A 14,248-nucleotide genomic window follows, 5' to 3' on the forward strand; every position below is an offset into this window, starting at 1 on the left:
TCCCTTAGGGACCCCTTCCCCTTTGAGAAAGTTGAAAACATATTTTTTAAGATCAGGCAGTGGTCTTGAGAAAAATGGGGTGCATAAAAAAAGATTTTGCTTCATTTAAAAGCAAACATAGACATTGGGGTCTGCTGACCCCACCATCAAACTCATGGTGGAGCAACGGTGGTGGTCCAGCTACCGCTGCACCAGCAGTCTGACCGCTGGATTACAACTTGGGTGGCCGGACAGCCATGGAATAGCCGCCACCTCCAGGAGGACATCAATATGCTTGGTCATATTACAACTTACTTCTGACGGACCCAGAGTAAATGCAGATCTGTCACACATAACGAAACAACTTCCAACAACCCATAACTGAACTCTGATATTCTGAACACACATTGTAAATTAACACCTGAAAGTGAACTCCAGAAGAGTGCTTAGTGACCACAAATAGATGTCACTTTGATACTTGTGTACCACATTGGCGCTTTAAATGTGCATATTTAGGTAGGACGCAGAGCAGTGGCCTGTTGGGCCAGTGCATGTGAGTGTTGGGCTGTGTCTGGCTGTCACATACATTCCATTGCTGGAGGCACTTCTTGTGCTACTGTATTTCAAGTGGCCTTTGAGTAGAGCATCTTTGCTGTTTCATCCTGTTATCTTGATTAATGTAAATGTCCTTTAATTCTCAGTAAATTTTTGATGACACTTGAGTCAAAGTCTGAGTTTTACGAATTTTAAAAGCGCACAATTCCTTTCAGTGCGAGGCACCAGAAGGCAAGGAACTCCATGCAACTACATTCCTACACTGCTGGATTTCTAGTCCTGGAAAATGAGATGCCAAAAAAGAAATATGGACAAAAGAATGTATTGATTATTTCTTTTCCTTGAAAAGTAATCCATAAAATATTTGCTGTTTTACATTTCTAAGATATATCGAGTGGAAAACTATGCTATAATTGTATACCTTTTGTCGCTGGTTCATAATTGTTTTTCTTTAAAGCAGGTAAGTTTCTTCTTTGAATCTCATAGGTTGTGATTCATTGATTACCACACCCCCTAACAGTAAAGGGGAGTTCTGCAGCATTAAGAGCAACATCCTGTTTGAGCCACTAACACACTGTACTCACACAGCTTGGTGGAGGGAGTGTGGAGCAGGCAGAGCATCATTCTTTCATTATTTCTAAACACGAACAAAGAGAGATGTCTTCTATTCCTGCCAAGAGGGTACATGCAATTGAAGGTGCCAGCTTCAAGAGCATGGCAGGCTGCTAGATGGCCGAATGGAGCCAGCACACATACAAAATAGCAAAAATGGGAAGTCACTTAACTTTCATTACAGAAAAGCCAGACAGATTGCCTAATATTTATGAAATCATGGGAAGGTTTGCAGAATCAATTAGTCCTTGCATTTTGGATTTGCACTCAGCATGAAAATGTGTTCAATGTTTGCAACCAGTTTTTCAGTGTAGTCGATTAGTAATTAAATTAAGGTGCTACGTTTGATGGGTGTATTTTCATGCAAACGTCACAGCTGTTGTCCTTTAGAGGGCTTGTTCTATTCTCTGAAGACTGCCAGAGACTCACCAAGCTTTGCTGGTGCTTGCACCGTGGCCCTGCCCATGTGTGCACTATTAGCAGCACCAACCTTTAAATCTGGGAACCTAAAGTGATTCAGAGATCACTACCTGTGCATCTGTATGCAGCCATCTTTGAATGATGTTTGTTACACTTTGCTAAGCACGATTGAAAGAGAACAAGCAGTGGAAAAGCTAATAGTTAGGCAGCCAGTGCCAGACCTATTGGCTTTGTCAATGCTTGTTTACTGTGGTACCTATTTCCTTCTCAGACTCCACCAAGGCTTCTTACCCTTAATCCTTTGCGCAGACAGATGCAGCTACCACAGCAGCTCCAGTATCATAGGCTCCCCCTGGGAAAGCATCACTTCCTCCTAATCTCTGATTCTGCGGGGGGGGGGGGGGGGGGGAGGGGGGGGGGATGAAACTCTCTCTCTCTCTGAAGGACATGGCCTCCATCTCACCAGGGGGCACGCGGTGCTCAGCAGGACACCCACAGCCAGGTACTTCACTCTGACAATAAAGGGCCTTCGTACAAAGCGCTCAGAAAACAGACCAATCCGTCCATACCCCTGGAGTTACCCAAACTGGGGGGGCGTAAATCAGGGGGAGAGAAATCGAATCCCTGATGAACCGGAGCCTGAGGGGCCACAAAGATACGAGGGATTGAGATGGAAACAGCAATCCGGGGTCTGATTCACCCAGTAATTCCTCATTTCATCCCAGTCTTTGAAAACGAGATTTCATCATTTTGTAATCAGTGGGGGCTGGAGGGGTCTGGGGGGGGTCTGAAAGAAGGCGGCATGGACATGCACATACATGTGCCCCATTCCCGGTGCACTGTTGGAGAAGGGTCAGCAGCTGAAGCCCCTCAGCCCCTCCAGGGCACAGAGGGCACAGCCATCCCTCCCTGTGAGGAGACAGAAGCTGTCATCAAGCTGGCATGAACTCCAGGGGCTGCCCCGGCCCTTCTGTGTATTTAACCCTGCCTCCTCTAAACTGCACTGTTTACATTTCTATATGTGGAAATCACCCCCAAGGCCAGAAATCAGACTTTGATCCCAGCTGTTGCCTTTTATTCCAAAGCTGCAGCCTGGCCACTCTAGTCAGAAGTTTCTTTGCTGCACCTGGTCCCAGAGCCCAGAGAGGTTCTTGTCTTCAGGCAGGTGAGTGACCATTTATCAACATTCATTGCATGTCCTTCATGTTGTAAGCATCTCATGGCGCATATTTAAACCTGTTGTGAAAATAGCACAGAGCACTTTTGTCCCGCCCAGGCCACCCTCATTTCTTTTGCTAATCGAGTCTTAGAGGCAACTGCAGCCTGACAAGCTCGTGACATGCTGTGGCTGCAAAGCACTTCACCTCGGGCACTGCAACAAAGTGTAAAACAACTGGGAGTTACAATGTGGGAGGATACAGGCAGCAGGAGACAAATGGACCTGCAACCATTAGAGCGACCTATAGTGCCTTTTCTAACAAGCATCGACAAAGCCAACAGCTCCGACATTTGTTCAGTGCATGCATATATTGGCATAGATCACACACATGTAGACCCATATGAAGACAGCAACATGCATATCGATATACAGCGCACCTACAGCAAAACACCTGTATGCGTTCATGTAAACACAGTTCAACACACAGACAGAAACATACACAGTCCAGGCACACACGTATCAGTGCGCACATGACCTACAAATATCAGGGTCTCATGCAACCCAGCAACTACTAGACATGCAGTCACTGACTGATGCACACAAACACTTTAATGCTCAAAGAGAGAACCCTATAGACACACAAACAAGGGCAGTCACAAATCACACATGCAGGCTTCAAGAGCTAGACAAATTTACTGACGTAAAGAGAAATCAACAAACAGACGTATTCTGACTTCACCACCAAGTGATCTTTAACTCCTCTGTACCCAGGGTGATTATACCAGTGGCCAATGCCCATTCAGTCCTTGGCCTCTTCTTTAGTGATGGGATATACGCTTACTGAGTTTTAAAGACTCTAGCCAAAAGGCAGAAGTGCACCATGCATATTTGAAAGAAGGTAGGTGGGTTCTGAGATGGGAGGTGGCTGTAAGTGTAGGGTGTTTGTGTGACTCTAGCAGAAAGGCAGTGAAGCTCCGTACATGATTGAAGGCAGGGCGGGGGGTTCTGAGATGGGAGAGGCTGTGTATGTGAGTGTGTGGTATTTGTGTGACTCTAGCAGAAAGGCAGTGGAGCTCCGTACATGACCGTAGACAGGCGGGTGGTTCTGAGATGGGAGATGGCTGTGTATGTGAGTGTGTGGTGTTTGTGTGAGCCTAGCAGAAAGACAGGAGCACCATATATGATGGAAGGCAGCTACAGAATCAGAGGGTGAGTCTAGACAGAGGTAAGTATGTATGCAGCAGCAAAGTACTATACACAGTCATGACAGGAGTCCCTGTTTCTGCAAGAGGATCATGGAGAAAGACATAAAAAGCATTGGCAAAGATAATACGTCTGGCCTTTTTAAAGAAAGTCTTTTGGTTGGCGAGTTGTGTGAATATGTGAGTGGGTGAATGTGCAGCTGAGTCAATGCTTAGATGGATGTGTGAGTGAGTCACAGAGCGCATGGTTGACAGGTTCACCATTGGCTTGGGAGAATGGCGTACAGCGCCGCTGCAGTCGCATGTCAAGAGGTGCAGCAGGATGAGGGATTCAGGAGCTGAGATGGTGAGGGGCAATGATGGAGATGCAGCAGAACAAGGGATGCAGGTGCAGTGGAAACAGAGACACAGCAGGTGCAGCTGAAGAGAGGAGGTGCAGGTGCAGCAGTATAGGAGGAGCCTGAGAATGGAATGTTATGTTATTAAGGTCTTGATAAAGCGCATGACTCTTCCCCAAAGGGATATCTGGGAGCTTGTGACTAGCAGCTAGATGCCGTGGAGGCAGCGTTACAACAGGCTAGTGCATGCACTGATGCACAGGGGAGCTTGTTCCACTGGTGAGGGCCAAGATAGCAAAAGGCTTGGGCACACATTATAGCTCAGTGAATATGCCTGGGACATGGAAGAAATTGAGAACTAGATCTTAAATTCCTGTTTGTGAGATGCAGAGTGTATATGTCCTAAAGGTACTTTGGTCACAGCCTGACAAAGATTTGTGGGTCAGGCAGAGCAGTGTGGACAGTGCTCTGTTTCGAATGGGGAGCCAATGTATGGTTCTAAGCATCGGGCTGCCAGTGTCCTTGAAGGCAGGTTGTTTACCATACGGGCGGCGGTCTTTTTGGACAACCTGCAATTCTGATAGATGTATTAAAAGCGAGAATTAGGGCTTTGCAATAATCCAGGTGGCTGATGGTTAATGCCTGGGTGAGTGTCATCCGGGAGCTCGAAGGAAGCCACCGAAAGGTTTTCCTGAGGAGGCTCATTGTGCAAAAACAGGTACTGCAGACAGAGGTGATTTAGCCTCTCACAGATAGTTTGTCATCTACAAGTATGCCCAAGTTCCTGGCAATTCTACTGGGCAATGGGGCGGGGCCAAGTTACGACAGCCACCAATCCTCAGCCCAAAATAGCAGGGCTTTGAAAAACAGAATAATCTCTGTTTTACCCCATTCAGTTGGAAACAGTTGCGGGACATCCCAATGGCAATTTTTGTCCTGCAGGTGACAAATCGCTGTTTGACGTTCTCAGTGTTTTGCCAAAAAGATATCACCAACTGAGTATTGTCTGAAAGAAAGTATCCTTACAGTAGCACTACTAGGGGGATGATTCAGGAAAAATGACTGGTCATTCCGTATAAGGGCTGATATATTCCATACAACACTGGATAGACAGTGGGAGCTTGGCAAATATATTCAGGAACTAAGAGATCTTGGCGCCACTGTGACTATCTGGTTCCCCGCAACCCTGAGGGCCATGAGGAAAAATAAGATGCATAATTTCCGTGATCCAAATGATGTGAGAGTCTTTTGTAGAACAGATTAAAGCACAAGCGGTAGAATAGTGATATTTATAAGTCCATCAGGGGGTAAGAGAGCTAAAAAAAGAGGTGTCACCGGTATACCTAAAGTTGTTAGGGAGGGTTCCGCCGGGGAGGGCGGGGTGGGTAATGGGCATAACATCGAAATTTAGGAAAAAGCAACAAAATAAGAATCACAAAGGGTGGGGGAGCCTTTGGGAAAATCCTCAAATGTCATATATGTTTAATTTTTTAGTTAGTTTAGATGTGTTATGGCTGTCTTTATTGTTTGAATTTTGGAGTTACTCAAAAAATTACTGGAACATTACCCATCTGAATGGCAGATCTAACTAAGTCTAGATGTCTGAAAATTCTGACATCACGTCAATGGGTTGAGGGTGATACCAAGAAGGAGATGGATATTAGAGTATTTGAAGTTGTGTGATTCAGATTTTATTTTTATTCAAGAATCGTATCTCTTAAAAGAAGAATGGTCGGAAATTTTATAAAGTCTTCCATGGATAGACCGTTGTTTTTGTACCGCTCAAGCAGTTACAGTAAAAGGGGTTGCAATTGTGTTTAAAAAAGCTCCCCAATGTATTTTAGGTGAAACTTGGGTTGATCCATTAGGAAGAGGAGTAATAGCAAAGGCAAAGATCCAGGGAAATTGGGCCGCACTCGTAGGTTATTATGAGTCAAACCTGGATGACCCGACTCCCCTAAGCACATTATTTTTACGTTTAATTGAGATAAACAAACCCTTTATCATGGGGGGGATTTTAATGTACCCCGTAACCTTGCGCAGGATACAACGTCGAAGAGAGCGGCTGTCTCTGCACCAAAATTGAGAGCGACCCAACACAAATAATCCAAGACCTAGGTTTTGTCGATATTTGGTCCTTAAAAGGCGTAAAGTTGGGGTCAGAGCCAGGAAGATATATTTACCATAACAAGAAACACAGTCACCATTCGAGGATAGATTTTTTCCTGGTAACAGCCGCTATTAGTGACCATCTTAAGAGTGTGGTACATATTCTAGAGCACTTATCCGATCATTCGGCAGTTTCACTGCAATTTTTGATGAAAGAAAAGCCAGCCGAAAAGGGCTGGACTTTGAACCAATCGCTACTTTTAGATGCTTTGATAATTGACAAATTGAAAAACTCTACAAACAAGTTTTTTTCTTTTTAACCTGGACTCAGCTCCCTTAAATAAGGTATGGGACATGTATAAAGCTTACATCAAAGGCATATTAGTTGGTAATAATGTGTCACACAATAAAAAGGTTTAAAAGATACAATCAAAGCAATACAGGGGAACATATGGTGTAGTTCAAATCCAACTAATGGCTTGGGTCTTACCACAGAATTTGCAAAAGCAAAAATTAATTCAGCTTATTATTTGGAGATTAAGGTAAAGCAAAAATGTGAAGCAAGTAAACTTGCTAACTATGAATATGGGGAAGGATGTGGCAAACTTTTGGCATGGAAGGCGAAAGCAGATCAAACCAAAAATGTGATTAAAGAAGTTGTTGGAAAGTGGGTTATTGGTAGGGGCAAATGTAGGTCTGCTACTGGCAATAAGGTCATTAACACATGATAGGACTCAGCATAGGTCTTAGAAAAGTATTCCTTTGCTCAACCCTTGGTAACGTGGCTGCGAGCAGACAGGCTTAACTTCAAAGACAGGTATGTAAAGCATTTAAAAACACCATTTCAGTAAATAATTAAGGCACCACACAAAATAAAAATCCAACACCAATTTATAAAAATAGGTAATATTTTTATCTTTTAAATGACACCAAAACGAAAATAATCCACTATAGGGGTACAGTTAGAACTTCTTCCTGGCATTCTGCTTGCAGGTACCAAAGTATCCAACACACAATCCAAGGTTCTGCAATCTCCAAGAGGGTCCTTGAAAGTGGGAAACTTCAATTCCGCAATCCACTTGAACAAAACCCTTACAAATCCACTGGTACTCCAGGCTTTGAATTCTTTGTGGGGCTGTTCAGGTGAGCTCTGTTAACCTGTAGCTTGCAGGGAGTTCCACTCTTGAGTCTTTTGGCAGCAAGGTAATCCACAGGGCTGTCGTTTCAGAGGGTGCAGTCTTCATAGGTCATGCCTTAGAATTCCTTGCACACAGCAAAATCTTCAGCAGGGCACTTCTTGCTTCATTCAGTTTCAAGCAGCAGATCTGGAGGGCTCTGCCCCTCTCATACACTTATTCAAAATTCTCTGGGTCAAGCACCAGGTCACTGCTGACCAATGAGAGCAGGGCAACTCCTCCTAGTTATGACCACATCCGATGGAGTGTGGCATTAGTTTTGTCCCAGAGTGCATCATCCTTCCAAAATCCATAATGGCTGATTTTCCAGCAAGGAGGTAAGAGCTGGCAAAACACACCACCTGGGATATCTCATTTCCATGGACCATCCCAGTAACATCTGCAAATACCTTTCTTAAGCCTAGTCCTGACTTTGGGTCACTACTGTCAAAGTGGACTAAAACCCAGGCCTCCCCTCTTGCCTTTGAAGAGCGTAGTTTACGACGCCACCTCCTGGCCTGGCATTCTTATAGAACAGATCAATGCCCTCCCAGCAGCCTGGCTAATCCACTTAACTCTGACCAATCAGGGCAGACCACTGAAAGGCTGAATTTGGACTTACAAACAAGAAAGTCTCATAACTTATTGTATGTACACTTTAGGAGAAATTCAACAATATAATATCGTTGGATTTAATACGACCATTCTGGGAAGTCTTTGAATGGTCCGGCTATTCCTCTCCTATCAATATTTATTAATCAATCACTTACTACCATGTTAACCTATGGGCCATGGGGTTTGCAATGGGGAAAATTACTTGCGCCACTTTTGTAGCACCAGGGCTTATAAAACCATATTTTATAAGTATTTCCCTAATTTCTACCGGACCCCCACCTCCTGTGCAACTAGGGGAGACTTCAGGGGTTCTGAATCTGCAGAAATATTGCAGATCACCCTTAACCAATTCTTCCAGCATCAAAGTCGAATTTGAGCACCTCTAAGACAACGTGGGGAGTGAAATGTAAAATTTCACTTAACCCAGGCTTCTAAAAACTCATTTTATAAGGGTGCTCCTTATAGATAACTGACCCCCCACCCCTGGGATACCTAGGGGTGACCCTGGGGGTCCCTAATATGTAAAACATGGTAGGTTCTTTATTTTTAAGGGCCCCTACCCCCAAAGTCGAGTTTGGGCACAATTTAAGGTTTAAAAATCTGTCCTGGCCACCAGTGCAGCTTTTAAACTGACCTCAGGCTTCAGCACTGCACACATGCTGGTGCAGAGAATCGGCTGGCCTCTGAACTGCCATGCCCCAGGATACTGGAGACTTCTAGGTAGTTTCAATCCCCTGTCCTATTACATACTAGGGGCTTAGGTGGTAGGTCATGCCAACTACAGGGGTAACCCACCATACTAAAGTGTACCCTAGTGTAGGTTGCCTGTCTTAACTGTGGTCTAATGTGTTCCTTTTGGCTTGGCTCTGGCCCTGGCCCTGGTTAAACAGAGCCCAGGGTCAGTCAGAGTCAGTTACCACCAGTTCCAGTCAGCAAAAAGTTGGGGGGTGCCCAGGGCACAGGATGACTTTGCAACATAGCCCCCCCTAAACGAAAGGTGATGGGTTACTAACCTACACCCTGGTAGTCCTCATCGGCTAAGTGGAAAAACCTGGAAAGTCCATCTGCATTGGCATGGGCAACCCCAGGTCTGTGTTCCACTGTAAAGTCCATTCCCTGTAGGGAAATGGACCATCTTAACAGCTCGGGATTCTCCCCTCTCATCTGCATGAGCCTCCTGAGAGGCCTGTGGTCAGTTTGAACACGAAAGCGAGTCCCAAACAAATATGGTCTCAACTTTTTCAGTGACCACACCACAGCAAAAGCCTCTCTCTCAATGGCACTCCACCTCTGCTCTCTGGGAAGAAGCCTTCTGCTAATAAAGACAACTGGCTGGTCATGGCTCCCTTCATTCAGCTGTGACAAAACTGCACCAATCCCTTGCTCTGAAGCATCAGTCTGAACTACAAATTCTTTTGTGTAGTCAGGGGCCAGTAACACTGGTGCTGAATACATAGCAGCTTTCAGAGTGTCAAAAGCCGTCTGACACTCTGGGGTCCAAATCACCTTTTTGGGCCTCTTTTTTTTTTTTTTTTGAAAACCTTTATTGCACAATTTAGTCAAACAAATACGGGCCTACAACCATCCGGCCGGCCTTGGCATCATTTGATTCACAATAGCAAGCTATTAGGTGACCCGGCAGCATATCAACGCAAAGCAAGATTAAACAGAGTTACACTGGAAATATTTGCGCCACCGGGAAGTAGGAGAAGTGAAGGTTTCATTTTTAAGTTTTTAGTATGTCCAAAATAGTAGAGACAAGGAAGGATCAGAGGCAAAATAAACCGTCTAGGACATAAGTGGGCAACTTTCAGCATCTACAATCAGCAATCAGTATCAGCTAAGCAATAGGCCGCAGATGAATAGCACAGGAGAGATAATGAGCATACATTACAACATACGGCAGCAACTACCCACAGCACAGCGATCTACCCAATGACCCAAGGAGAAAGAAGAAGAAAAGAATAGAAGAAGAGGAAGAAAAAATAAGGCCCATAGGAACTGAAACGGACAAAAGAAAACCCACCCCCACCTCCCCCCACCCAACACGCATGCAGAGGCTACGGCCTACCCCCCCCATAGCAGTGTGTCTGTCCCCCAAAAAGAGTACCCGAAATGCAGAAGAAGAAGAAAGAAGGAAAAGAAATCACAGAAGACCGGAGGAGGGCCAAATAAAATGAACAAGTAATCAACGTATTCACCCCCGGCCACCCCTCCCCGGACCCCAACGCGACACCGTAACAACGTTCACCTCCCCAGCTGTCCATTTCAATCACCAGCAATGTCCACAGCAGAACGCAATAAAGAAAATGAAAACAGCCTCAGCCTTGTCCCTGTCGATCCAGCCAATCGATGAGGTCCAGTCGAGCAGCAGCCATCTTAGACTGGAATCGCAGATGGAAGGACCATAGCCGAGTCAAATACCATTCACAGAGGTTTGGCACCGTAAGGCCAAACAGTCAGAAGCTACCCAGTAAAGGTGGAAACACAGCAGCAGTACATGAGAGTCGACCGACCAGGACCATAGCAGCAGTCCCATGATGTAACAAAGGGACCCACCGGGGGGCCATGAGGTAGACACAAAGCAAGGCGTCCAAAAAGAAACCTCTGGCCGACGGATAGGATCTAGTGTCACACATCTCAGCACATCCTGAATGGGTAGCGCGGCAGCCACTATGTCTTGAGTCTCCCGTGCCTTCACATACGTCAGGGTAGACTGGCAACCACAGTCGAGCACAGGGTGTGGCAAGGCGGACAGAGCATGACAAGCGGCACAGCCAAGCGGGGGCTCATCGGGCACCGCAGCATCCAGTCGGCCCTCCAGGTCCCAGGCGTTTGCACGCATAAAAGATCGCAGGTCATTCAGGGCGCCCAGAACAGCAGCAATCCCAAGGGGTTCCTCGGCAGCAGATTCATGCACCCAGAGGGCGCCGCCATGTTGTCGTCCTCGAAAATATCCACCAGTGCCCATCTCAAAATCAGAGCGCCAGCAGTAAGTCCACGAAGCACAGCCGCCGTGGGGTTGACTACCGCAGATCTGTCCCTGGCCACCAAGACCCGGCTACAATGCAGCACGCACCGTGATGAGCACCCCGATCAGTCCTCCGGGGTCGGCAGGCTCAAGTGCTGAGCGCTCGGCGAAAGATGGCACCCACCGTAGCGCTGAGGAACAGTTAGGCTCTGGGTGCCGGCCCCAAGTCAAGTGAGGGATACAATGAAGCGTCGGCAACAATCACTGGAAGCGAGCATGGAGATGCGAAGGGCCGGGCGGCACACTGTAGCAAAAATAATTGCAACAGTAACTCGCTAGCCGCCGGTCCCTCCCGCTGCAAGCGTCCGCTGTTGTCGAGTTCTGGGACAGCCGTCTCCGGGAACAAAGACCCGGTCTCTCACGCGCCGCGCTGAATCGAAAGCAGGGAGATATCACCGGTTCTGCCGCAAGATACACAGCGGGGAGCACACCATCGGAGTCAGGATCGCCACCTGGTTCCGAAACGCCGACGTTTTAGCAGGATGGATGTCAGGATCAGCGTCGGTTCGGAAGGAAAGCGGGCGGGTCGGCGGAGCCGAGCAGTCAGGCGGCCATCATGGTTGCAGGCTAGGCTCCTCCCTTGGGCCTCTTTTTAGAAGTCAGTTCTGTTAGGGGCCCCACAATGGTCCCATAATTTTGAACAAACCTTCTATAGTACCCTGTCAGTCCAAGGAATGCCCTGACCTGAGTCTGGGTAACAGGAGCTGTCCAATCCAAAATAGTTTGTATTTTAGCTTGGAGAGGCGGTACATGGCCCCCACCTACCAGGTGGCTCAGGTACACCACAGAACTCTGCCCTATTTGGCACTTGCTTGCCTTAATAGTCAGGCCTGCCTGCAGCATGCCCTGAATCATTTCCCTTAGGTGGTTTAAGTGATCCCCCCAGGTAGAACTGTATACAGCTATATCATCCAGGTAATCTGCACTGAACTGTTCCAACCCAGACAAGACCCTGTTCACCAACCTTTGGAAGGTGGCAGGCGCATTCTTTAATCCAAAGGGCATTACCTTGAACTGATAATGTCCCTCTGGTGTGGAGAATGCTGACCTCTCCTTTGCTCCATCAGTGAGGGCAATCTGCCAGTAACCTGAAGTCAAATCAAAAGTACTCAGGTACCTAGCAGCCCCTAGCCTATCAATGAGCTCATCAGCTCTAGCTATAGGGTGAGCGTCCGTCTTTGTGACTGCATTCAAACCTCTGTAGTCCACACAGAACCTTAACTCCTTGGGTCCCACCTGAGGATTAGGTTTAGGTACCAGTACCACTGGACTGGCCCATGGACTCTCAGACGGTTCAATTGCCCCCAGCTCCAACATCTTAGCAACCTCAGCATTAATGCTGGCTCTGACATGATCAGATGACCTGTACATTTTATTTTTGACAAGTCGGCTGTCACTGGTGTCAATGTGGTGCACATACCACTCAGTGATGCCTGGGGTCAGAGAGAACAGGCCAGCAAACTGCTCCAGCACCTGCTTACAGCCTCTGTGCTGCTGGTCTGTCAACTTGGGAGAGAGCACAACTCCCTTCACTGACCCATCTTGCACATTGGTGGAGAGGAGGTCGGGCACAGGCTCAGTTTCCTCCTCCACACCCTCATCAGTGGCCAGTAACATGGTCACAACCTCTCTGGCGGCACCAGTTTATTCAGGACCATAGTTACACTAGCCCCAGTGCCTCTGAAAGCCTCAATCTCAGCCCCATTCACTTTAGGCCTCTACCTGTACTTGTCCATGTTTGGAGGTAAGGCAGCAAGGGTGGCAATACTCACCCCACCCAGGGATAGTAAGGTTTCTTCCACCACCTGCCTGTTCTGTACCCCACCCTCCACCCCTACACTGACACTGGCAATCCCTGTGGATGGCCCCTTAGGGGGAAGCTTCTTGGCGCAGACAGCATCTCCCTGCTTATGCCCTGGCTGGTTACAGTCAAAGCACTTACCCACCTTTGAGAGATCAAAGAACCTACCAGGCTTTCCCTGAAACCCCATCCCTTTGAATTTGGGTTGGCTCGGCCCCCCCCCCTCCTTGTGCAGGTTTTTGTGGGTCTTTGGAGGACTCCTTAGGATTTTGACCTTCATTTCCCTGGGCTTTCCCCTGGGAAGGAACCTGTCCTCCTTTCTTCTGGTCACCCCCCCTGATGCTGAATGGAAACCCGGGTTCTCACCCACTCATCAGCTGATTCCCCCAGCTCTCTGGGGTCTGTTAGCTTAGAGTCCACTAGATACTGGCGTAACTTCTCTTCTGCACAATGAGTCAAAATGTGTTCTTTCAAAAACAAATTATACAATCCCTCATATGTGTCAACTTTGTTACCAACAATCCAGCCTTCCAGTGCCTTTACTGAAACTTCCACAAAGTCTACCCAAGACTTTGAACTCAATTTGTGCGTGCCTCTAAACCTCACCCTGTACTGTTCTGGAGTCAGACCAAATCTCTTGACTAAGCATGCCTTCATCTGCTGGTATGATTCTGCATCCTCTCCCTTCAGGGCCAGGAGCCTATCCCTCCCAGCTACTGGAATCAACTCCCACAGGAGTGCGCCCCAATTCCAAAGAGTGAACCCTACTCATTTTAAGGGCCCTCTCAAAAGCTGCTAGCCACTTGTCAATGTCATCCCCCACAGTGTACTTGGGGACTATGCCTTTGGGAAGTTTAGGTTCAAATCTACCACCCCTAGACATTTCAGCATCTTCTTCACTTTCGCTACCACCATACCTTTTCTCCTCCCTCTCCCATTTTCTCTTAGCCAATTCGAATTTCTCTTTCTCCAAGGCAATCAACTCTAATTGAGCCTGAAGCTGTCTCTCTGCAAGGGACAGTAGTGGTACATGAGTAAGGGACCCTTCCCCACTCCCACCACCACCCTGATTCACCTGGCTAACACTAGTCACAATGGGAAAGGTCTCATCCTCATCCCCTGTCGAGTGAGGTTGGGGGGAACATCTTTCCACCCCTTGGGTTCTCCTCCGCTGTCCTGGCCCAGGCCTTTAGGGACTCAAGCAACCCTGCCTTCCTCGTCTTCTTTGCAGGACGCAGCCCCCTAAGCCTAC

General features: G+C 47.3%; 1 protein-coding gene across 1 annotated transcript in view; it reads left to right on the forward strand.

Moving 5' to 3' along the window:
• Positions 1–2,667: 2,667 nt before the first annotated feature.
• Positions 2,668–14,248, forward strand: part of LOC147710083 (E3 ubiquitin-protein ligase TRIM39-like) — a 473,089-nt gene continuing 461,508 nt past the window's right edge. The window contains exon 1 of the mRNA XM_086920787.1: positions 2,668–2,731. The gene's annotated coding sequence lies outside the window, so the exon portion shown is untranslated. The remainder of the gene's footprint in view (positions 2,732–14,248) is intronic.

Source organism: Lissotriton vulgaris, chromosome 5, assembly GCF_964263255.1.
Source record: "Lissotriton vulgaris chromosome 5, aLisVul1.2, whole genome shotgun sequence".
NCBI classification, from domain to species: domain Eukaryota; kingdom Metazoa; phylum Chordata; class Amphibia; order Caudata; family Salamandridae; genus Lissotriton; species Lissotriton vulgaris.